This window comes from Schistocerca serialis, chromosome 4 (assembly GCF_023864345.2).
Source record: "Schistocerca serialis cubense isolate TAMUIC-IGC-003099 chromosome 4, iqSchSeri2.2, whole genome shotgun sequence".
Taxonomy (NCBI): domain Eukaryota; kingdom Metazoa; phylum Arthropoda; class Insecta; order Orthoptera; family Acrididae; genus Schistocerca; species Schistocerca serialis.
In genome coordinates, this window is record NC_064641.1 from 688,261,973 (window position 1) to 688,288,192 (window position 26,220).

The window sequence follows — 26,220 nt, forward strand, 5'->3', positions numbered from 1 at the left end:
AGTGTGACAACGCATTGGCGGCCACAGACAGCAGTAAAGATTTCATCACGAAATACAGGAACGGCAGTCAAACAATAGGCAGAAACTACGCAAGTATAGAGCCATTCACACCAAGACAGCCACTCGTTAAATTTCTGGAATTTACAAAGCATGGCTGTCTTGGTGTGAATGGCTGTATACTTGCGTAGTTTCTGCCTCTTGTTGTTTGACTGCCGTCCCTGTACTCTCTGATGAAAGCAAATCTTGCTGTGGTGCTATCTCCAGCCGCCAAAGCGTTGTTGCACTATACGATTCAAAACGGTAATTTGCTTAAGAGACATTGTTTACTTGTTTATTTACTTTACTTCGTTTTATGAATCCCATACAGTTAAATCTAATCTGATTTATCGAGTTCTACTCCATCTTATGGCGTTTTTTGGCGAGACAACGAAATGTATGAATAGTGCATTAGTGAAACAAAGCAGAATCAATTTTCTGATTAACTTGTCATTATTCGAATCACATTAGTGTTTTCAAACGATAAAGCAGAACAGTTACCCTGTTTCACTAGTTTTGAAACAGTTCATGTTGTTCTTTTTCATATATCTGGAGCATCTGATGTTGTAGTTACAGCTCTTGGCCGCTATATTGTAATGATGTAAGAAACAAAATACAACGATCTTTGGCTGGCGCTAAGACAGCTGCAGCTGGACGTTCAGTTTCAGAAGAGAAAATCGTTGAAAACGAAACTGGCACATCCGGCGAATAACGATAAACGAGAGAATGCCAACCTGAGTTCACGTTAATGGTCTGAACGCCCCGTAAACACTTGTAATAAAAAGTATGGTAAATCACTAGAATTATTTGCTGTAAAGAAAATAGCAGACATTTTGAACTCGGAGAAAGTGTTGTGTAATGATGACTTACTGGCTTTTCATCGTTAGGCTTGGCGCTGTTGGAGGACTACGAAGGCAGTCCACGACAAGAAGCCAGATACCTAACGCAGGTGGCAGGTGCAGTTTGCAGCATTTACGCTACTCACGGGAAACATTAGCGGAAGAAGCTCGTGAATCGCATACGCACTGTGCAGTTGTCCCTGGATAGAAGTTTCAGTTCAGGGAATTAAATGGCAAATCTAGACGCTGTTGTGAGGTGCCACGACATAGTAAAGTCACAAAAATGCACGTCCTAGCATATGCAGCAAGTATGATCCTTGCTACTGAGAACTGTAAAGTCAGTGCGTTGGCACAGGTGAGAATGAAATGGAGAGTGGAGAAAACTGCTGACTCGCGATGCAGGAGTCTCGACCTACAGGGCGAGGCAAAGTGGCATAAAACATAATTGTTGCTAACCGTTCGAGAGGGCTCAAGGACATGTAGCTTTCAGCTAAACGCTGTTGGTGCCAAAGAAGAAATTTGTAAGTACAGAGGCCAGGAACACAACGGCTACAGAGTAATACAAGCGGAATGATCCGAGCGTGGTCGGCTAGAGGCACGAGGGAGATACAGAACCACATGTCAAATAGGACGATCCCTGTAAAGTGCCGGTACTGTTGGTGAGCTGATAGAAGGTCGAGACAACTAATGTAGCGTCAGAACCTATAAAGTCCCATGATTTTAGTATTCAATGTTTCCTTCAGCTGTAACGTCTGACTTTCAACTCCATGTCGCTCGACGCCAGCCTCGGATATGCTTCGACTACGTCTTTTCACATGGAGTGCTGCATTTTAGTGTATGCTGCTAGTGATTGTCAGCTTTTGTTAATTCTCACGCCTAATAGGACACTGACATCTGTTGTACCAACAACTGAAACATTTACTTCCCATCTGGTCTAAGTCTTCAATATATTACTTTAGTCTGGGTGCAATAAACAAGTATTATTCAGAGTCTTGAGTATCCTACAAATGTTCTTGTCGACTCTCAAAATCCATACCGCTACCCGTAAGCAGATACTCTATGACAATGTTTGGCACTGATCCGACAATCACATGCTAGTCTGGAAATTTGTCTTTCTGCATTTGTTTCTGATAGCCCAGAATCGTCTAAAAATAAGTTCTCGTACGCTTCCTCTAGCCTACATCATCACGACAGCACAGCAGATCTTGCACCACGAATTCCTATCGCACACCAACCTCTTTGTCTCAGACAATCACTTATACCTTACGTCCTCGATTATTAGCTGGGTATGTTACAATCTCTGTCTTCCTCTACAAATCTCGCTCATAAATAGAGGCTAATGCCTGATCTCTCAACACATATATTGTAAACCTGTCCCTCCTTCTTGTCAGTGTTTTCCGCGCGTTCCTCTTCTCGCCGATTCGGAGGAGAACCTCCTCGTTCCACACCTTATAAGTCCACCCAATTTTCAATATTATTGTTCGACACTACATCTCAAATGCTTCGTTTTTCCTCTTTTCCGCTTTTTCACTGTCCATGATATACTACCAAACGTTGTTGTTCTCCAGACGTAACTATATATGACGGTAGTATCTGTTCCCGAAAAAACAGTTACCGTTGATGACCATGCAGCTTTGCTAGACATGAAATGATAATTAAATGGACACCCTAGCTGCAAACAGGCGTTCATGTACTTCATTGGGGACATGTTGAAAAAGTGTGTCCCGACCGGGACTCGAACCCGGGATCTCCTGCTTACATGGCAGGCGCTCTATCCAGCTGAACCACCGAGGGCACAGAGGATAGTGCGCCTGCAGGGACTTATCCCTTGCACGCTCCCCGTGAGACCCACATTCCCAACATGTCCACACCACTACATTCGTGGTGCTCCTAATAGATGTTTGCCCATCATAAGCAGGAGATCCCGGGTTCGAGTCCCGGTCGGGACACACACTTTCAACATGTCCCCAATGAAGTACATCAACGCCTGTTCGCAGCTAGGGTGTCCATTTAATTGTCATTTCAAACGTGACTCCTAAGAAACCTCTTCCTCATGTTAAGGCCTATGTTTGATACTAGCAGTCTTCTTTCCGGAAGAAATGCCCTATCCTATGTTAATCTCCTTCCTATATCCTCCTTACTTCGTCCGTCGAGGATTATTTCGCTTCCAAGCTAGTAGAATTCCTTAACTTCGACTAATTCCTGATGACTTTTAATGTTAAGTGTCTCGTTATTCGTATTTTTGCTACTGATCATTACTTTCGTCTTTCTTAGGTTTAGTCCCAATCCATATTCTGTACTTACTAGACTTCATTCCATTCAACCGATCTAGTAATTCTTCATCTCTAGTGAGGACAGCAATGTCGTCAGCCAGACTTATCATTGATATTCTTTCAGCCTGAATTTTAATCCATCTCTTCAACCTCTTTCTTATTTCCGTCGGCACTTCTTCGATTTACAGATGGAACAGTAGGGGTAAAAGACTACAAACCTGTTTTAAACCATTTAATACGAGCACTTCGTTATTGGTCTCCCCCTTTTATTTTTCGCTCTTGCTTGTTCTACTGTACATATTGAATGTACCCGTATTTCTCGATAGCTTACACAAATTTTTTCTCACAATTTCGAATATGTTGCACTATTTTACATTGTTCAACGCTTTTTCCAGGTCGACAAACCTGTGAGGTTTCTTGATTTTTCTTCAGTCTTGCTTCCATTATCAAGCACAGCGTCAGGACTGTCTCTCTGGTACCTTTACCTTTTCTAAAGCCAAACTGATCGTCATCTAACACATCCTTAATTTTCTTTTCCATTCTTCTGTATCAACGGAGAAATACCAGAGCCAACAGGTTGCAAATAATTTTTAATACGTTGGCCTCGGTTCGGACACCTCTAAGGATGTCTTCATCGGAATGACATTTTAACAACCCTATTAAATACATCGAAAAATAAGTTTGAATAGAAACATTACCAATGATGAAAATTTCGTAACAGAAAGGTTACTTTCGTAAAGTTTAATTGCGAGCAGACAATCAGACTGGTCGCCCCAGTGGCTTACACTGATACTAGGAAAACATGATACACGTAGCTCCGCCTATAGAGCCAGAACCGTGACATACGACAGTTTGAGACAACAGAAATCATCGAATGAAACGACAGTTAATCACAAAAACAAAAATTTAAAGGATGAGAGCTTAACGAATTTTTGAAAGAACAAAGTAGTCGAGTAAATGAAGCACAACTGAGACCCATCTATTAAGCTTTACAGAACTTATTATTACATAATGTACAGAAACAGATGCACAGTCCAAAAACATCTGCATGAAGGAAAATTTAGTAGTACTTACTTATATGAGGTTTGAAGAAAAATATGTTTCGTAACTATAGGCAGGAAAACATAGTAAAAACTAAAGGAATCAAAATTTTGCGAGTAGTTGATTAAAGCCATTGAAAATATTTTTGTTATGTAATTGTAACTGTTCGTTGGATATGAGGCCATCATTCTTAGAATTATGCTTGAAAATCTCCAGCTCTTCGAATAGGTCGAGCCTGTGGCCTTTCTTTTCTCTATGTAAACTGGAAATGTCTTCAACACATTTCGGTTTATGGCCGGAAATTAAAAAATCATCAGCAAAAGTGGAATTATGTACGTTAGTACCTCTTTTTCGAATAAATGTTCCTTGTACCAGACAGTTCGTCCTGTATAATAAACAGGACACGTAACGAATTTTTGTCAGCAACTTGAATACATGACCAAAAAGCTGATTGTGTGGTAGTTCTTGCACTTATCTATTCTTGCTACCTTCGGAATTGAATTGTACGTCACCAGTCGCATAATTTCTACATATCAGCTTCAATATTTGCTTGGTTCCCTCAATGATTTTATAAATTCCAAAGGAATTTTCCTTCTGCCTTATTCATTATGATGTCTTCCAGAGCTCTTTTAAATTCAGACTCTGAATTCGGACTCTATGTCTTCCACATCGACTCCAATTTCTTCTTCTATGACGTCATCGGACCTCTACCTCGTGAAGGGCTTAAATGTACTCTCTCCACCTATCCGCTCATTCCTCTGTGTTTAACAGTAGAATTCACATTAGTCCTTCATGTTACCACCCTTGCTTTTAATTTCACCGAAGAATGCTTTGACTTTTCCAAATACTCCTCTCGACGATTATTTTCTTTTCGATTTCTTCACATTTTTCCCGCAGCCATTTGGCTTTGGCTGCCCTGCTTTTTCTGTTTATTTAATTCCTAAAGAGTTATAGTGCTGTATCCCCGTCTTTCCCTGCAGTTTTATGCACATCATTTTTTCGTCGATCAACTGAAGTATTCCTTCTGTTACCCATTGCTTCTTGGCAGCTATCTTCCTCGTATCTAAATCTGACCTTCCGATATCTGTGATTACCCTTTTTAGAAATGTTCATTCTTCTATTTACATTAGCATTAACCAAACATACTTAGGCTGATGGCCTGAGTGGCTAGAATTCACGGGGAGGGTTGTCTCATTTGAAGTTATGGCGTGTATCACCCCCGAATGTTGTGATTGCATGTAGACACGATATGTGAGCAGTCTTACATACAGGCATGTAGAGAACATGACAGCACGTCATGAATAATCGAATTTTGTATGTGGGGTGATAACCATTGCAAGACGCATAGTTTGAAGCATTTAGAAGACAGCACAAGAATTTGGATTTCCTAGGTTAACAGTGTCTTGTGTGGACCTTGAGTATCGGAGAGTTGTTGCTTCCACGCGTGTCAACGGCTGCACAAGAAGAGCACAACAATTTGACTATAGGAAGTAGCGTCATCTCCGCAGAACAATACGGGACGACCGACGATCTACTGAAAGTAGGATTTCCGCCGACTCGTTAGTGGGGCATCAGGAACCCATTTCCGCCGATTCGTTTGTGCGGTATCAGGAACCCATTTCTACCATGACAGTACTGATACAAACGCAGCGCATAATCTTCAGCACATGACGATGTGTATCACATTCGGTTCCTTCGCATGGCTTTTGGGAACTGTGCATGTGTATGTGGATTATACACTACTGGCCATTAAAATTGCTACACCAGGAAGAAATGCACGTGATAAACGGGTATTCATTGGACAAACATATTATACTAGAACTGACATGTGATTACATTTTCGCGCAATTTGGGTGCATACATCCTGAGAAATCAGTAGCCAGAACAACCACCTCTGGCCCTAATAACGGCCTTGATACTCCTTGGCTTTGAGTCAAACAGATTGGTTCAAATGGCTCTGATCACTACGCGACTTAATTTCTTAGGTCATCAGTCGCCTAGAACTTAGAACTAATTCAACCTAACTGACGACATCACACACATCCATGCCCGAGGCAGGATTCGAACATGCGACCGTAGCGGTCGCTCGGTTCCAGACTGTAGCGCCTAGAACCGCACGGCCACTCTGGCCGGCTAGTCAAACAGAGCTTGGATGGCGTGTACAGGTACAGCTGCCCATACAGCTTCAAAACGATACCACAGTTCATCAAGAGTAGTGACTGGCGTATTGTGACGAGCTAGTTGCTCGGCCACCATTGACCAGACGTTTCCAATTGGTGAGAGATCTGGAGAAATGTGCTGGCCAGGGCAGCAGTCGAACATTTTCTGTATCAAGAAAGGCCCGTACAGGACCTGCAACACGCGGTCGTGCATTATCCTGCTGAAATGTAGGGTTTTGCAGCGATCGAATGAAGGGTAGAGCCACTGGTCGTAACACATCTGAAATGTAACGTCCACTGTTCAAAGTGTCGTCAATGCGAACAAGAGGTGACCGAGACGTGTAACCAATGGCACGTTACTTTCATCACGTGCAGTGTCAACAGTGAAGTAAGGAGGAGGTGATATTATGGTACGCAGGTTTATTCGTGATTATCGTGTAGCGCCTTTCTTGCGCTTAATACCATGCTAAATGCATGCATCTTACAGCACTGTGTACTGTGTACACCGAAGGAACATTTCGGAGGCGATAGTATCAGCATGGCAGTGCACCTTACCATACAGCAATATCTGTGAGGGGTCTTTTGTGGACAATAACATTCCTGGAATGGGCTAGCCTGTTCAGAACCGACCTGAACTCGGTTCAGTACCTTTTTGATGAGTTAGAACGTTGACTTCGCTCCAGACCCAAGCGTGCAACATCACTATCTTCTGTGGTATCGGTCCTTCAGGAAGAATAGGCTGCCATTCCTCCAAAGACAGTCAGACATTGCTTGGGAGGACTGAAATTCTTCCCAGCAAAGATTAAGCCGTCATAAATGCGAAGGGTGGGCACACCGCACATTAATGTGCACTAAAAGGTGTTTGGGTGCTTTTCATGAGATAGTATATTATACAGATTTTATTTTAATCGTATGGATAGGGTCCCCCGTCGGGCAGACCGTTCGCCGGGTGCCTTTCAATCTGACGCCACTTCGGCGACCTGCAGTCGATGAGGATGATAGGATGATGAGGACAGCACAACACCCAGTGCCTGGGTGGAGAAAATTCCCCGACCCAGCCGGGAATCGAACCCGGGCCAAGAGGACTGACAATCGGTCACGCTGACCATTCAGCTACCGGGGACGGCCATTATACAGGTGAATTATATAGATTCTGAAGTCTAGATTTACCGCTATGTAGCTTCCATATGTTTGTGGTCTCTATTAGAAAATGTCTGAACTATCTTTACGGCACTGAGCCACCATAAGACGCTACAGAACAAAATAATGAAAGGAGACAATAATTTGTTACAACACTGTAAGTGTTCTGAAACGAGCATCAATTAAGCATCACTGTACACTGGTCATTAATATCGGCCTTGAGCCTTATTGTACAAGGTAAGTGCTGTTAGCTTCTTCTATGTTCTTATTAATTTTGTTTAATAGTATCTTACGATGGTTTAGAGACCGTAAAGAGTAATATTGTAAGCTACGTGTAACACAGTCCTGTAAAGGTGAAACATTAGAAATAAAAATGCGGATTATTGAGATGGGCGATTACACAAAAACTGAAAGAAAGGAAATTTTTATTTAATTTAAAAAATCTGTGTTACGAAAAATTCATTTATATTTGAGGCAATTTCGTATCATTAAAATTCGTTCACTTCTGAGCGTGACACGACCGTAGCAAATACCTGTCAGAGCAAATCACTACTTTATTAACACTTTGACTCACGCCCAGATAATACGGCTAGTGAGTTTGTCGTAGTGAAACTGTTATTCATTCTTAATCCCTTATGTGAAGTAGAAAGTACGAGAAAATTACGTGAGGTGTTGATTTTGCTTTTAAGTTATTCCACAATTTGTTAATCTAGTTCGAGGCGCAGTCTGTTACATAATTGATCGACACTGTCAGGAAAATACGGCAACAGGTCAAAGCTGTTTTATTGTATTTGAACATCCCCTCTTTTTGAGCCTCGTCGGTTGCTTTGAGGGGCGAACTGTGACCTTTCGCACGGCGGAGCAGACAAGAGAGAGAGTTAGCCTTTCGAAACTGGCATCAAAAATAATTTGCTGCGGAGCAATAACTTTCTGCTACCATCGAAGTATTCAAAAATAAGCAACAAGCGCAGTACTCTTCTGACCGTAATCGATAAAGTCTTTAAGATAACAATACAAAGCGATATGAAATGAAGTGAAAAGGCTGTCGAAACCTACCCGCTTTTTGTTGAAGAAGGGGAACAGTTCACCAAGCGAAACAATGTACAAGTGTGCTGAGACATGTTCTTGAATACCGATCACATTAAAAGGTTGTAGGAATTGTTCAAAAAATGGTTCAAATGGCTCTGAGCACTATGGGACTTAACATCTGAGGTCATCAGTCCCCTAGAACTTAGAACTACTTAAACCTAACTAACCTAAGGACATCACACACATCCATGCCCGAGACAGGATTAGAACCTGCGACTGTAGCGGTTGCGCGGTTGCAGACTGAAGTGCCTAGAACCGCTCGGCCACACCGGCCGGCTGTAGGAATTGTCGAACGCACAGCTGTGGTCGTACGCGGCCTGCTTAATCAGTGTGAAAAGTGTTAAAAAAGGCTTAGACTAGTTAAATGGGAAGCGTTAAAAGTGAGCCAATATTTTTGTTCGAAATATGGTTAGACAAAATTGAGAGAAACGAAATTTGAAATGGACTTTGAAATATACTGCCGGAAAAAAAAATAGTTCGCCTGGAAAGAAGTCGTCAATTTTGATACGATGACGGCTACTCGGAGGATAGTAGATGTACTGATAATGATTTCAACTTCGTCCGCTAAGAGATAGCGTAGTGACGTAGGTACCAGAGCACCATATGTGTCTACTCTTTAATAGGGAATACTCACAGTCTGAAGGCTTAGTGTGGTGCAAACGTGTGAAGCAACTAGACAACCATGCCACGGAGATGCACTCGTGCTTCCTGCAACCAACTAAGCGGGACTGAAAGGGGCCAAATTGTGGCCTTCCGAGTGGCGGGATGCTCCTTTCGGAGAATTGCCACAGGAGTTGGTCGCGCTGCGACATTTGTGCACTTATGTTGGTATCAGGGGTCACTGAACGTTCTGACGCCCGTTGACGAGTTTCTGGCCGTCCATGCAGCAGAGGCTCCCGCCAAGATAGTTGTATTCTAGCGGCACCAGTGGCAGATCGTACATTTACCACAGCGCATGTAACAGGTCTTGAGCCCAAACGTGAAGACACGAACTGTTTCGAACCGGTTACTAGCAGTGGGACTATGGTCACGCATTCCTCTAGCCAGTCTCCCACTCACGTTTCAGCATCGACACGCACAACCAGCACCGACTCAAAGGAAGGCCTCGGCGCTTGTTGGTGACGTCACGTCAGCTAGGCACCTAGAACACGCCAGGTCTGTTGCAGGCAGAAACGCCTGGGCGTGCTTACCACTATAAATCTCTTAATTTTGGACAAAATGTTTGGTATTGTTTTGGATTCTGCAGTTTTATTTAGATGAAAGATTTTCTTACTATCGTAAAGCTACGAATGAAGATCATAGTTCTGTATTACTGAATCCTGTCGAAACAAACGTCGATCAATATGAGAAGATGCTTTGCCCCATTGCAAGCTTCGGAAATTTTACATTCAAGTAACTATATTTACTTGATCCATTTTGCTATCGAAACTTACCCCAACCCCCTTACAATGAAGTCGTTTCTTTTATTTATTTATTTTCGTTTGACATCGTCACTGGAAATGTGAACTAATTTACATGTGTAAATGTCCAACTGTTGCCAGTCATTAGATTACAGTGGTGTTCAACGGAAGGAGTTCTAAACAGGAAACAAAATAGCTTCATACATCGAAAATACTGCTGAGCTTAAACTTTTTTAAACATGCACATTAGAAAAGATAAATATTCCCCTCTTGCAACTGAAAGAAGAAACTTTATAAGATAAAAAAAATTTATTTGATAAAACAAGTATCTCTCTTTTGCCTTTTCTTCTGTCCCCCACCCCCTCCCTCAAAGTGTACAATCGCAAGATATTTCATTAACATTCAGTGCCCCTCACCCCATAGTCAACCAAGATACCTAAAGAAGAGCACCAATATGTTCACAGTTTCTTGTAAAAGCAACCCAGTACAAACGTAACTTCCTCAGATTTACAAATAAGGTAAAGAAGAACGAATTCTGTTGCCGCTGGACCATGAAGTTGTTTTTGTATGTCAATCCTTAAAACAGGTGGAAATTTAAGTTCAGGAGTACACTGTTAAGAGATGTAATGAATTGCACAATAAATTGATTGCAGAAATCTCTCAGAACAATGTGTGTTGGTCAACCACCGCCAATAGTTTCACATTTTCCTGTGTCATAGGGGAAGATACCACCACTATGAGTATGCCTGCAACAGACCTGGCGTTCGCCGTGCCTAGCTGACGTGACGCCACGAACAAGGGCCGGGGCCTCCCTTTGAGTCGGTGTTGGCACAACTCGACGGGTATCGTCAGGGGATCACTTTCAACACGGAATGACGCGCCATGGTCTTCAGCGATGAAAGCAGATTCTGCCTGCACACAGGTGATGGTCGTTTGCGCATACGACGTAGACTTATGAGCGCTGCCTCGTAGAGTGCATTCTTCCCAGACATACTGGCCTCACTCCAGGCCTTATGGTCTGGTGTGTGGTAAGCTACAACTCTCATTCAACTTGATGTCTCTGGAGGGGACGTTAACCAGAGCTCGGTACGTGCATAGCGTTGTTCCGTTTCTTTTGCCTTTCTTGCAACAGGAAGGTGATATGTTGTTCCAACACGATAATGCTTGTCCACACACTGTCCATGAAACTCACGTGCTCTGCAAGAGGTGCAGCAATTTGCCTGGCCAGCACGATCTACGGAATTGTCTCCAATTGGGCTTGTGTGGGCTACGATAGGCCGAGAAGTGACTCGCGCGACACGTCAGCCACCAACTCTTACAAAAGTAAATGAATAGGTTAAGCAAGCATGGCATAATGTGTCCCAGAATAGTATTCGTCGTCTGTACGATCGAGTGAATGCCAGAGTCAGCGCTTGCATTGGCGCCCGTGGAGGCTAAACCACGTACTTATAATGGGTGTTTCAGCACGGGTCTATTGCCGGCCTCCTCGGAACCGCTTAACCAGTTCTCGCATTCCATATGTACCATTGCAGCAATAAATCTTAAGTGAATTGGAAATCTCTAAAAGGGTGTACTAATTTCTTTTCCGGCAGTATAATTGCTTTGATTATTCGTATATGTCATGTAGCGACAATAAGAATTTGCTAAGACACACTGTGATGCTTGTGGAGGTGTACAGACGGTCACGCAACAGAAACCAGGGCAATTTCAGGCACGAATACATGCATGCATGCACATATATGCAGTAATTGGGAGATCAATGTTGCGCTCGCCCGCGGGACTCATCTGCTATTACGCTGCGCATGCCCTCGTGTAGTGCTAAGCAAGCGACAACTATTAATATGAGGCCCAACCGCTTTAAACGACCTCGCGATCAGGTATTAAGGAGGAAATATAACCGAAGAGGTCCTTCTCACGACCTTCAAAATTGCAAGATTGAACCCTCAATATCAATTTACTGATTTAACATAGAAAGTATAAGCAGATTAAAGACTGAATGTGTATCAAAATCACTGAAAGAACAGATTACCTTCACGCATAGCCGCACGTGTCTGCACGCCGCTTGCAGGAGTTGGGCGGGATCGTATCCACCCAGAGGTTTAATGGCGAGGTCCGGTGAACCAGTCAGCCTGGATGTGGTTTTTAGGCGATTTCCCACGTCCGACCGAATGAATATTTCGCTGGTACCCATGTCCTGTCTTAGTTACACGATTCGCATACATTCAGAAAACGTTCGCATTGTTTCACGTGAATAACACTATACATAGACTGTTCGGATACACATATGTCGTCCCGGGGCGTAATGGTGTGGTGACAGGAAGACCAATAACCATGCCAATATAATAGCAACCATGCCGACGCCGCCTACTTTGGGACGAAGGCACAAGAAAAAGAAGAGCACTGACAGAATATCAAATTAAACTGGCCTTTTTCCCCACATCACAACATCCAAGTATCATCGTTGGAGACTTCAACAACGACCATAAAGTCTTAGCATACTTAAAATAATCGGCCAGGTACGAGTAAGACAATTCGTCCATCCCGGAAATCGAGAATCTAGATGATTTTTGCCTTTTATCGACACTGAATTCCAAAACTTTCGAGAATGTTTCAATTTTAATTTTTAGTTTTTAATTTTAATTTTGAAGTGTGTGATATAACTACAATTTCCTGCCAAATTTCGTGATTTTTAGGTCAACGGGACGTACCCTTGAGTTCATAGTGAGTGAGTACCAAAGAATGTGACATAAATAGCCGTATCTTTGAATTCCGTTTAATTATAAGCATCAAGTTTTTACAGAACCTAGGGCCATAGGCCTTAGTATTTAACGCAAATTTAGCTTGATAACGCTATCTGCTCGTGAGAAAAATGGGTCTTAACAGAGGGATAGACAGATAGTCGGACAAGAAATGAAAAATAATTTTTTCCCTGTGATGTATTTACAAGTAACAATTCAGGGAGTTTCTCCTTTACTTTTACTGTGAAATCCTGCTGCCTGCTAAATTTCGTGATTCTAGGTCAAAGAGAAGTATACTATTGGTTCTGATCAGTGAGTTTTCAAGTATCAAAATATGTGACATAATCGGCTGTATCTTTTGACTGCATTGACTTAGAAGCTTACTTCACCTCCAAGGGACCTTGGACCTAAGTACGTGACATAAAATTCATCTGTCTAAATGTTCCTGACAAAAAGGGGTCTTAACAGCGCGATGAATAGTCAGAGAGACAGATAACAAACGATAATTTTTTTTCCTGTGAAACAATTCCAAATTAACAGTTTTCGTATTTTTCTCCTTCATTTGTAATGTGCAACGGGAAGTACCTTACAGATTTCGATGAGTGAGTTTGCAAGTATAAAACTATGCGATATAAATAACCGTACCTGTTGATTGCATTAGCTTAGAAGCTTCAATTTTTTCCACCGCCAAGGGACCGTAGACAGTATGTAGCATGAATTTCTACATCATGCGTTTCCCCATTCCATAGAAAAATGGTTTCTAAAAGTTAGATAGTCAGACTGACTACCGGGCGAGGTAGGGAACTCAAAAAGCGATGGAAATAGGAAGTGACTTGTTGACTAAACGAAAATGGGAAACCTCAGATTTTTATGAAAAGCAGAAGACAAGACTTCATTTCTTTTCTGGTCGAGGGTGTTGTGTCGGCTACTGTGGGAATCACCAGAGATACAAACAAGGAAGAAGTTGCATAGGCCGGTGGCAGGAATCCAAAATGATCTGTGCGTAACACTTGCAGATTAATAGAATAATGAGATGCGCAGCAGAGTCCTAACCAGATTCACCCGCAGTCGGCATTGTCAAGTAATTTTCCAGACATGAATATTCATACCTATTATCCTCTCTTATCCAAAACCAAAAAAAAATGCCATCTGGTCCGATTTTTCCAAACAAACAGATGCCAACATAAGATGGATAAAACTTCATTCAACAACTACAACAGATTCAATGAAGTACTGAAGAGTGCAGCAAAACGATGCGTGCCAAGAGGTTATCGTATAGAATACATTCGTGGCCGGACTGAAGAAGGCAGTGCTGATCCTGATACTGCCTCCGATCTTGTACAATCAGTAAGTGAGAGGAGACAAAACAGATGGAAAGAAAGTGTAGCTTTCCAGACCATCGCACAGGAATTCCAAACTGCATGAGGATCCACTGCAACTACTATAACAGTTAGGAGGGAAGTGAGAAAACTTGGATTTCATGGTCGAGCAGATGCTCATAAGCCACACATCACGCCGGTAAATGCCGAACGATGCCTCGCTTGGTGTAAGGAGCATAAACATTGGACGATTCAACAGTGGAAAAAGGTTGAATGGAGTGACGAATCACGGTACACAATGTGGCGATCCGATGGCAGGGTGTGGGTATGGCGAATGCCCGGTGAACGTCATCTGCCAGCGTGTGTAGTGCCAACAGTAAAATTTGGAGATGTGTTTTTATGGAGGGGCTTGCACCCCTTGTTGCTTTGAGTGGTGCTATCACAGCACAGGCCTATATTGATGTTTTAAGCACTTTCTTGTTTCCCACTGTTGAAGAGTAATTCGGGAATAGCGATTGCATCTTTCAACACGATCGAGCACCTGTTCATAATGCACGGCCTGTGGTGCAGTGGTTGCACGACAATAACATCCCTGTAATGGACTGGGCTGCACACAGTCCTGACCTGAATACTGTAGAACACCTTTAGGATGTTTTGGAACGCCGACTTAGTGCCAGGCCTCATCTATTGACAACGATAACTCCCCTCAGTGCAGCACTCCGTGAAGAATGGGCTGCCATTCCCCAAGAAACCTTCCAGCACCTGATTGAACATATGCCTGCGAGAGTGGAAGTTATCATCAAGGCTAAGGGTGGGCCAACACCGTATTGAATTCCAGCACTACCGATGGAGGGCGCCACGAAGATGTAAATCATTTTCAGCCAGGTGTCCGTACACTTTTGATCACATAAAATACAAGATATCTGAAACGTTATGTGAACGGTCTGAAGAAATAAAGGAAACAAACGTTACAAACAAAATACCTTAACTGGTCATCAAAGTAATCACTATTAGCTACAAATTACTTCTGCCATCGATTGTAAGGCTGTTAGGAAGCTTCGGCAAACGCATCTTGTTGAATCGTTTGAGCAACCGTGGTCACTCGTTGTTGGGCAACAGCATTGTTACAGAAGATGAGACCTGGTGCTACCAATACGATACGGTCACCAAGCGACAGTCAGTGGCAAGGTGTTCATCGTCTCCCCGTCTCCTGAGGGTAATAATTCATGATGGATCAAGTCCTTGTTGTCGAAAAAGGAGATCAACATCGTCTTAATCTTAGATGTGGTAAGAGCCTACATGTTTTGGCAGGTGGGGAAGCGATGCGCACCATGACACTGACGGCCACATGCTGTCCGCATCGTGTTGGTAGCTCCATACCTTATCTCCTGTAATGGAGCGGATATCCAACAGAGCGGCACCATGGCGCTTCGAGCGATTGCACAAGATGCGTTTACTGACAGTTCCCAACGGCTTTTAATCGATGCCAGACGTGATTTGCAGCTGATGTTGGTTACAAGGACAGTACTATTTTGTTTGTAACTGTTGTTTTCTTGATTTTCTCAAACCATTCACCAAACTTTTCAGACGCATCTTGTACCTCCGCTGCTGACAATTGCCTGAAGAAAATATTTGCAGTCGTTTGTGCTGAAGTGTTAACTGCGGCCTACTCATGGTATGGTGATTCCCTTATCCGACTGCTGTGTCTCCGACCAGTCGTGCGGAGTAACACACAATGTTGCGGGGAGTCCATTACTTGTACTCCGAGACATGCGCAGATGTGCTCAGTGCGGCGATCCTCCCTTGTGATGGTGAGTCACGTTCAGCCGGAGCCTTGACGAATAGGCCTGCCACCACGTTCCCATGCAATCCAGCAAGGCCACTGTCACATCCGAATTCCGTATAAATCTGGATATCGCACAGTTTCACCAACCCGTCAAATGGAGGCCGAAATGAGGCCCCACCCAAACTCCGTCAGGTGCTGATAGCGCTGTCTCACAGTAGTAATCGCTATTTCCGAGTCCTTCACAGTGATCACCCAACATCTGACGCTGTTCAAACCCCTTATATACCCTACAACGTCTGGCAACAACACTAAACACGGACACCACTACTGCACTCTTGTGGTTGTTATACTTCTCACAAAGAGTTGCAAATCGAATCATTTACATACACTTCGATGATATATACGAATACGTAGCTACAATGGCATCCGACCATGCCTTCTGTGTGTTCCACTTTTTTTTGCCATACGGTGAATAAACAGTGTACAAAAAGTATGTAAGTTTAAATTCAAGCAGACGGTATATATTGCATTGGGTGCAACACAGTGACCGTCTTGCAAATGAGATTTTGAATGTATATACCAGGCTCTTATCTCACAAATGTTATCAATGCTTCTTCGACTTCTAAGCAAGTCATCTTCAATGATCCACATAAAAAGAAAGAAAAGTGGGTCTGTAAATCGGCAGGAAGTTTATTAAATCTTACTATTTCTATGTCTGTCTGAGTTTCTTTCACATTTAAGTTAATGGTGATTAAATTCGAAAGCATGAACACCATTAAAATGTAAGATAATACAACAACCTTCAAATGCAATAGTGCTGGGCTGCATGTGCATGGAGGGAGGGTGGCGAGTCTTGCGTTGATCATCACAGCGACGGAGTCTATCATAAATCCACTCCCCGAGCATAACTTCTACAGTAGTTTTGAACTTTTACGTTATTACAATTTCGTTATCAACCTTAAACTCAACGTAGTAACAATGTTCACTAACACTCAGAATTCACGCACATTTCATCACAAAGAGAGAAGTTGTAGTTGTTATATAAAACATTTTATTGACTTTTCGACTGCGGGCAACATTGTAAATGGGCAACTGCTATATTACACGGAAGCGCCAAAGAAACTAATATTCATGCTTATCAAAATATGTAAACATGTAAAATACGGCGCTGCGGTCGGGAACGCCTATACAAGACAACAAGTGTCTACCACAGTAGTTAGATCGGTTATTGCTGCTACAATGGCTGGATATCAAGATTTAAGTGAGTTTGAACGTACTGTTCCAGTCGGCTCACGAGCAATGGGACGCCGTATCTCCGAGGTAATGATGAAGTGTGGATTTTCCCGTACGACGGTTTCACGAGTGTACCGTGAACATCAGGAATCTGTGCATCTTCATATTTTCGCGGCGTAAAGACATCAGGAATCTGGTAAAACATCAGATCTCCAACATCGCTGCGACCGGAAAAAGGTCCTACAAGAACGGGACCAACGACGACAGAAGAGGATCTTTCAACGTGACAGAAAGGCAACCCTTCCGCAAATTGTTGCAGATTTCACTGCTGGGCCATCAGCAAGTGTCAGCGTACGAACCATTCAACGAAACCTCATCGATATGGGCTTTCAGAGCCGAAGGCACACTCGTGTACACTTGATGACTATACGACACAAAGCTTTACACCTGGCTTTGGCCCGTCAATACCGACAAAGGGGTGTTGAAGTTTGGAGACTTATTGCCTTGTCTGACGAGTCTCGTTACGTATTGTATCGAGCGGATGGACGTGGAAGGGTATGGAGACAATCTCATGAATCCGTGGACCCTGCATGTCAGCAGGGCACTGTTCAAGGTGGAGGAGGCTCTGTAATGCTGTGGGGCGTGTGCAGTTGGAATGATATGGTACTCCTGATACGTCTAGATACAACTGACAGGTGACACGTTCGTAAGCACCATGTCTGATGACGTGCATCCATTCATGTCTGTTGTGCATTCCGATGTATTTGGGCAATACCGGACAAGACACCACAGAATTGCTACAGAGTGGCTGCAGGAACACTTTTCAGAGTTTAAACACTTCCGCTGGCTACCAAACTCTCCAGACATGAACATTTTTGGCTCTATCTGGGATGCCTTGCAACGTGCTGTTCAGAGCAGGTCTCCATCCCCTGGTACTCTTACGGATTTATGGACAGCCTGCAGGATTCACGGTGTCAGTTCCCTTCAGAACTACTTCAGATATTAGGCGAGTCCATGCCACTTCTGCGTGCTCGCGGAGGCCCTACACATATTACGCAGGTGTACGAGTTTCTTTGGTTCATTGGCGTTTATGTCCATTAAAAGATTCGCTGTTAGTTCAGTGTCTGTGTTATTTTCTTAGTTGAAATTAATCGTCGAGTGACTAGGGCCTCCCGCCGGGTAGATCGTTCGCCTGGTGCAAGTCTTTCGATTTGACACCACTCAGGCGACTAGCTCGTCGATGGGGATGAAATGATGATGAGTAGGACAACACGACACCCAATCCCTGAGCGGAGAAAATCTCCGACCCAGCCGGGAATCGAACACGGGCCCTTGGGTTTGACATTCTGTCGCGCTGACCACTCAGCTACCGGGGGCGGGCGGTTCAAATTAGTGAAGAGGTGGAATGACGAGAACGAACAATCGACGGTGTGTCATCTACATTAAAAGTGTGGCTTAGTCAAAATGTAAAATACAAAATGAAGTATGTAAGCAATTGTCTAGTATTCTGCACGTTTAAATCACAACGGTTCAGAACAGTGATTGCAACATGCCTGCATCATTCTCATGTGGGTAAGAGTATTTTATAGGATAACACCAATTTACCAAATTCATTACAATATTAATTCCATTTTGGCAGAGTGGTACAGTACACAGTTTTGAATTATTTCAAGAAAAAGAGGCTTATGATACGATATTGCGGTATCGCAGTGCCTGTTTTTTTCTGATTACGGTGCAAAGTTCCTTTAGACGACATATGGAGGTTTGGCTTTGGCTGTGCCATGCACGGATAGCCAAATGGTAAGGCGACACTCGTGATAAGCGGGAAACTACTTAAACCTAACTAACCGAAGGACATCACACACATCCATGCCCGAGGCAGAATTCGAACCTGCGACCGTAGCGGTCGTGTGGCTCCGGACTGAAGCGCCTAGAACCGCTCGACAACAGCGGCCGCCGCAAAAGAGGCTTAGATTTATTCTAGAATATTAAATCAAGTAGAATTAGTTTCAAAACAATATTTTCAGAAGATCCTATACTGTTACACATATTTTCTTTAGTAGTGTGACTGTGTTAGTAGGTGTTCCGAAACTGTTTGTTCAGATATATACTGGAGGTGGACAACAACAAAGCAAATATATTTACTTATGGTACATATGGTCCCTAGCTGCAATTTCTGATGCTAGGGAAGATTTACACAGAAGGTCGCGTGTCGAAAGAGTCCTGTCATGTACGCAATGATACCAACATCGGAGGCATTTTCATCAACGAGGTCTTCTTCTACCTCCATGACGGTTTCGTACACCAGCTGCTTCATATGGCCCCAGAGGAGGAAATCCAGACGCGTGACGTGAGGTGACCTGGATGGTCAGGCCACAGTGCCATGTCGGCCAGTCTATAGACTCCCGAAGGTGGCTCTCAGATGATTCCTCACAGCAATGCTGAAAAGAATTGACACCCCGTTTTGCTGGAGTGTGGACAGTGGTAGTAATGTGATGGTTGTGCTTGACCTTCAGCAACGCAGGGAAGGCACGTGTTGCGCTGGACTATGCGTGTTCAGTACGGACTAGGCATCAGTGCAGGTTGTTTACGAGTAGTGTACACTTCGTATTGCATTCAGAGGCCGTGGTCGACGTACAATGAAAGACCTAATAGAGTTCCAAAGAGGGCAGATCATGGGGGCCTGATTATCTGGAGCATCAGTAACCAAGTCAGCCAACTTATTAAATGTTTCAAGAGCAGCTGTTTCAACAGTCATGAGAGCCTACACAAAACGTGAAAAGCCATCATCGTGTAAACGTAATAGTGGGCGCAAATCGAAATTAAATGACAGATATTGTATTACGCTAAGACGAATCGGGTCAAAACAGTGCAAAACTACGGCAGCTGAAGTGGCTACAGAGCTCAATAGCCATCTTCGAGACCCCGTATCTATCGACACCGTCCGCCGGGAACTCCGTAAAGTGAATATTCATGGACGAGCTGCTATACCGAAACCATTAGTGACGACAATCAACGCAAAGAAGCACAAAACATGGTGTCAGGAGCATAAATCCTGGACGGCTGATCTCTGGAAACACGTCATATGGTCCGACAAGTCAACGTTTTCGTTATTTCCAACATCGGGTCGGGTTTGCGGCTGGAGAACGCCAAAACAAGCCTACAGTCCTGATTACTTGATTCCAAGGGTTAAGTATGGAGGTGAAAGTGGGATGGTGTGGGCAGCCATATCATGGCATTCTGCTGGTTGCATCGTTACTCTCAAAGGCGGTGTTGTAGCCAACGATTATGTGAACAATTTAGATGATCAGATGCATCCCGCGATTCAAACGTTGTTCCCCAAAAATGATGCCATATTTCAGGACGACAATGCACCCATTCACATAGCCAGGACAGTACAATCGTGGTATGAGGAGCATGCAACTGAACTACAGCGTCTTCCCTGGTCAGTACTGTCACCGGACTTGAACATTATCGAAACCTTGTGAGCGGTATTGGAGCGCAGTCTTCGGAGCAGATTTCCGGCTTCCTCGTCACTGCAGGAGTTAGAAGAGGTTCTAATAGAAGAGTGGCGCAACAGTTCACTGGAGACTGTATAGTCATTACACGCCAGTATTCCAAGACGAATTGCAGCTGTATTACGGGCAAAGGGGGCCCAACCTCTTATTAATAAACCATTCCCAAGTAAGTACAGATGTTCACATTATTTTGCGTATGCCTTGTACGTCCTTTGTCTAAAGTTCAGAGGTACATCCAACCAGTACAGCCAACCAACTACACACAGGGCAGGTTTTAATGTTAGTACACATTTCCAGTCAGCAACATCGACACAACTGGTTGCGCCAGTACCACCAAGAAAATGTTCCCGAACATTACAAGTTGACTCCAGAGACCATACGGTCCTCATCAAAACATTCTTGTTTTGATGTTCTATACCTCCTGTATTATTATGAACGAATAGTTTCGGAACACCCCGTGCGTCAGAGTTTGCAGTGGGCTTCATACCGTTTTCTTTCTTTCTCTTATCGCTCCTTTGCCCTTTGGTAGCGATTGGATACGTGACAGATATAAAGCTCCACCGTTGATTGGAAGTCAACGTTAAACTTCAGGTATCACTATAATTGGCTGGGTGAGTCTGTGTAGAGTTTGGAGGAACGAAAGGGCAATCTACCTCAACTGCAGCTACTAATAGAACCGCATAACTACTCTGAAAATCACACTTGAGTGCCTGGCAGAGGGTTCATCGAAACACATTTAGACTATAATCCGATCTTTCCGCTCTAGAAAAGCGCGAGGGACGAACGAAAACTTAATTCATTTCGTGCGAACCCTGATTTATTTTATTATAATGACCATTTCTCCCTACATAGGTATGTGTCAACAAAATATTTTCTCATTCGGCGGAGAAAGTCGGTGATTGAAATTTCGTGAAAAGATCTCGGCGCAATGAAAAATCCTCTGTTTTAATGATTGCCACCTCGCGTATCTTATCCGTGATATTCTCTCCCTGATTTCGCGACAACACAAAACGACCTTGCCCTTTGAAATTATTTTATGTCCACCCGCAATCCTACCTGGTAGGGATCCGATACGACGCAGAGGTACTCCAGAAGAGGACAGACAAGAGTAGTGTGGGCAGTCTCTTTAGTAGATTTGTTGAATCTTCAAAATGGTCTGCCAAAAAAAAAGCAATCTCCGATTAATCTTCCCCGCAACATTTTATAATTGTTCCAATCTAATTTGTAATCCCTAGGTATACAGTTGAATTAGCAGTATTTAGATTAGTGTTGTATATCGCGTAACCGTAATTTAACGGATTCCATGTAGTACTCATATAGATGACACCACACGTTTCATTATTTAGACTCAGCTGCCACATTTCGCACCATGCAGGTAACTTATGTAAAGAATTTTGCAATTGGTTTTGACCTTCTGATGATTTTACTAGACCGTAAACGTCAGTATACCTCAATGGGACACTGCCTGTTACAGTAAAACACAATCGTGTCTCAATCAACATAATGAGCTGGGGACAGCTTTATCGTAAACTAGATCATCAATTCCTCAAGTGCTGGTGAGACCGTTCTTTCTGCGATATCGTTCTAATAACATTGTCTGAAATTGAACTAGATCAGGTAGCGCAATAACTAGTCGATTGTGTGTCATTATTTATTAGTGACATTTTCCTATTATTCATAATAGGGAATCATGTTCCTTTCAAACAATACAGGGTTAATCCGAACTGCACAGAATTTCGGAAGGTCGTTCAGTGACATTTTGTGAATATTTTGGTACAACTCACCTATGGTCTCTGGTGGCTTATAACAGAGCAATTGCATTTCGTTTGACATCCCATTTACTTTCTCCAACGGAGAAACACCACAGCCAACCGGTTGCAAGTAATTTTTAATACATTGACTTATGTTTCGACACCTCAAATGATGTCTTCATCAGAAGCAAATTTAAACTACCGTAAATTTACATTGCGAGCAGGCAACAGTCAAACGCTGGAACATTTTTGATTTTTGTTTTTGACTTGAGCATGTCTGCACGTAAGTTTGACTGTTGTCTGCACGCAATGTACCTTTAGGTTGTTAAACTTTCATTTTAATGAGTACATTCTTAGAGGTGTCGAAACTTAGGTCAGTGTAACCGGCTGGCTGTGATATTTCTCCGTTGAAACTTACATACGATTGCATAGAGACAGCCATGTTCAAAACTGAGCCACTTTTTATTGTACCTGTATTTCACTGAAAGTAAGCACACTGCAGTACAAATGTCATCGGTAAGCACTCTGCCTGTTGTTTGTGACGAAACTTGATCAATTCAGTCGCGACACACACTATTGAGAAAAGTGATAGCCACTTTACCTTTCGAACTGAAGCTTCCATTCAGAACAGCTGGTTTCTGTATCGGGTTGTTTTTCCGGCAGTGACAGTTCTACGGTACAGTGATATGAACATACACAGATGGCAGTAGTATTGCGTACACAAGGTATAAAAGGGCAGTGCATTGGTGAGGCTGTCATTTGTACTCAGCTGATTCATGTGAAAAGGTTTCAGACGTGTTCAGGGCCGCAGCACGGGAATTAACAGACTTTGAAAGTGAAATGGCAGTCGGAACTAGACGCATGGGACATTCCATTTCGGGAATCTTAGGGAATTCAGTCTTCGGAAATCCAGTGTCAAGAGTGTGTCGAGAATACAAAAATTTCAGGCATTACTTCTCACCATGGACAACGCAGTAGGCGACGGCCTTCGCTTATCGACCGAGAGAACCTACGTTTGCGTAGTCAGTGCTAACAGACAACACTGCGTGAAATAACGGCAGAAATCAAAGTGCCGGCCGAAGTGGCCGTGCGGTTAAAGGCGCTGCAGTCTGGAACCGCAAGACCGCTACGGTCGCAGGTTCGAATCCTGCCTCGGGCATGGATGTTTGTGATGTCCTTAGGTTAGTTAGGTTTAACTAGTTCTAAGTTCTAGGGGACTAATGACCTCAGCAGTTGAGTCCCATAGTGCTCAGAGCCATTTGAACCATTTTTTTGAAATCAAAGTGGGTCGTAAGACAAAAGTATCCGTTAGGACAGAGTGGTGAAATGTGACGTTAAGGCCGGCCGGTGTGGCCGTGCGGTTCTAGGCGCTACAGTCTGGAGCCGAGCGACCGCTACGATCGCAGGTTCGAATCCTGCCTCGGGCATGGATGTGTGTGGTGTCCTTAGGTTAGTTAGGTTTAATTAGTTCCAAGTTCTAGGCGACTGATGACCTCAGAAGTTAAGTCGCATAGTGCTCAGAGCCATTTTTTGTGACGTTAATGGGCTGTGGCAGCCGACGACCGACACGACTGGCTTTGCTAACGCCTCTACATCGCGTGCAGCGCGTCTACTGCGCTCGTGACCATAGCGGTTGGACCGTACACGACTGGAAATCCGTGGCCTGGTCAGATCGGTCTCGATTTCAGTTGGTCAGAGCTGATGGTAGGGTTCGTGTGTGACGCAGAGCCCACGGAACCGTAGAGCACAAATTCAACTTGTCAACAAGGCACTGTGCAAGCTGGAGGTGGCTCCACAATGGTGTGGGCTATGTGTACACGGAATGAACCGAGTCCTTCGGCCCAACTGAACCGACCATTGACTGGAATTTGCTATGGTCAGCTGCTTGGAGACCGTTTGCAGCCACTCATGGACTTCATGTTCCCAATGAACGACGGAATTTTATGGACGATAATGTGCCACGTCACCGGACCAGATTGTTCATGGCTGGTTTGGAGAACATTCTAGTCAATTCGAGAGAATGATTTAGCCACCCAGACAGACCGACATAAATTCTAACATTTATGGGACATAATTGGAATCTGGTTTCGCAGGACAGAGCGAATCAGGTTGTGGAAAAGGGTTAAGTTCAATTACTGTTAGCTATACAAGAACACACAGCTTTATTCCTCGAAAACCAATGCACAGTTTTCTTTTTAAAACAAGAAGGATCAGCTCACAGCTGAGGGCCCAAGTGACTTCTCAAAAATAAGTTTAAACAATTCCTTCTAAAACACAAGGATATAGAGAAACGGCTGAAGGCCTTACTTAAGTAAAATTAAAATATCTTCTCGGCTAAAGGCCGAAATAATATTCCAGATCAGCAAAGGAAATTATATATATACAGTACAACGGAAAACCATCTTAAGATAACTTGAAATATCTTGACGCCTGACGGCCCAAACAATTATTAAAAAATTAAAGACAAACCTTAAGATAAGCATTTACACAGTACGGCTTAAGGCCACTTTAAAAATTAAAGATAATTAAAGAGAAATCTTATAGACAAGGATTTACATATTAAAGCCACTGATTCTCAAACAAACGCGGCTGAACGCCTAAATACAGAGTAACAAGAATTTTAGATAAAAACACGGCTTAAGGCCTAATCTTAAAATAGTTGTCATGGAGTTCGGCTGAAGGCCGTATACTAAACATAAAACAGACAATACTAATACACGCCTGAAGGCCTGGCACAGTACCTGCGACCAAATAAAACAACAATCACAAACAACAAACAGTGATGCTCAGAAGTGTTCCAAGGGTCGGCCTGGGGAGGAAACTCTAAGCACAGCTTAGGTGAGACAGGCAGCCAAGCGTAACACTAAACAATCGGGTGGCAACACAACCTAGGGACAGCTGAAGAACCAACCAACAGCCTAATCAATTCCCTTCCACCCGATACACTCGCTGCTCTGTTTTAACTACTCCAGAACGCAGGCAGTATTCATCTGCTCACACGGTTCCACGTAAACACATTTGTACAAGAACTTGAACAATCGTAAAAGTAATCATTGTGGAACAATAAGGACGAATCAATTCGACACACTGAGAGTTTCCACAAGCGGCCGTCGACCAAATACACGTCGTCCGATGAGATGAGCGACCGAACGACCCACCCAGGTCGTTCCCACTCAAGTTACGTGTGTCGGCAATGGTCTGGCGAGTCTTGGCTGTCCGAAGCTGACTGCAGCTCCAACCCGACTCAACTCCATGTCCGTTCGGAATTTGGATACACGGCGACCCGGGCACACTGGCTCGGACCCAACCATGCATGGGGAACACTTGCCCATTGGGCACCCGACATCTCCACACAAGGAAGGAAGCGACCCACTTCCGCCAAGATGACCAAGTGACGAGGCCCAGAAGCAGTCAAAAGACCAAATACACGTCGCCCGATGAGATGACCAACCGAACTACCAACCAACGGTGGTCCCGCTCCAATGTCCTTCCGTCGGACAGTTCATACACTCCTGGAAATTGAAATAAGAACACCGTGAATTCATTGTCCCAGGAAGGGGAAACTTTATTGACACATTCCTGGGGTCAGATACATCTCATGATCACACTGACAGAACCACAGGCACATAGACACAGGCAACAGAGCATGCACAATGTCGGCACTAGTAGAGTGTATATCCACCTTTCGCAGCAATGCAGGCTGCTATTCTCCCATGGAGACGATCGTAGAGATGCTGGATGTAGTCCTGTGGAACGGCTTGCCATGCCATTTCCACCTGGCGCCTCAGTTGGACCAGCGTTCGTGCTGGACGTGCAGACCGCGTGAGACGACGCTTCATCCAGTCCCAAACATGCTCAATGGGGGACAGATCCGGAGATCTTCCTGGCCAGGGCAGTT

At 43.7% G+C, this 26,220-nt stretch overlaps 1 protein-coding gene and 1 non-coding gene across 3 annotated transcripts in view; both read right to left on the reverse strand.

The window, feature by feature from the left end:
- LOC126474178 (mpv17-like protein) overlaps nucleotides 1–26,220 on the reverse strand; it is a 160,862-nt gene that overhangs the window by 119,447 nt on the left and 15,195 nt on the right. The window lies entirely within an intron of this gene.
- Nucleotides 2,596–2,670, reverse strand: Trnat-ugu (transfer RNA threonine (anticodon UGU)). The gene has a single exon. It is a non-coding gene; the product is annotated as a tRNA-Thr (tRNA).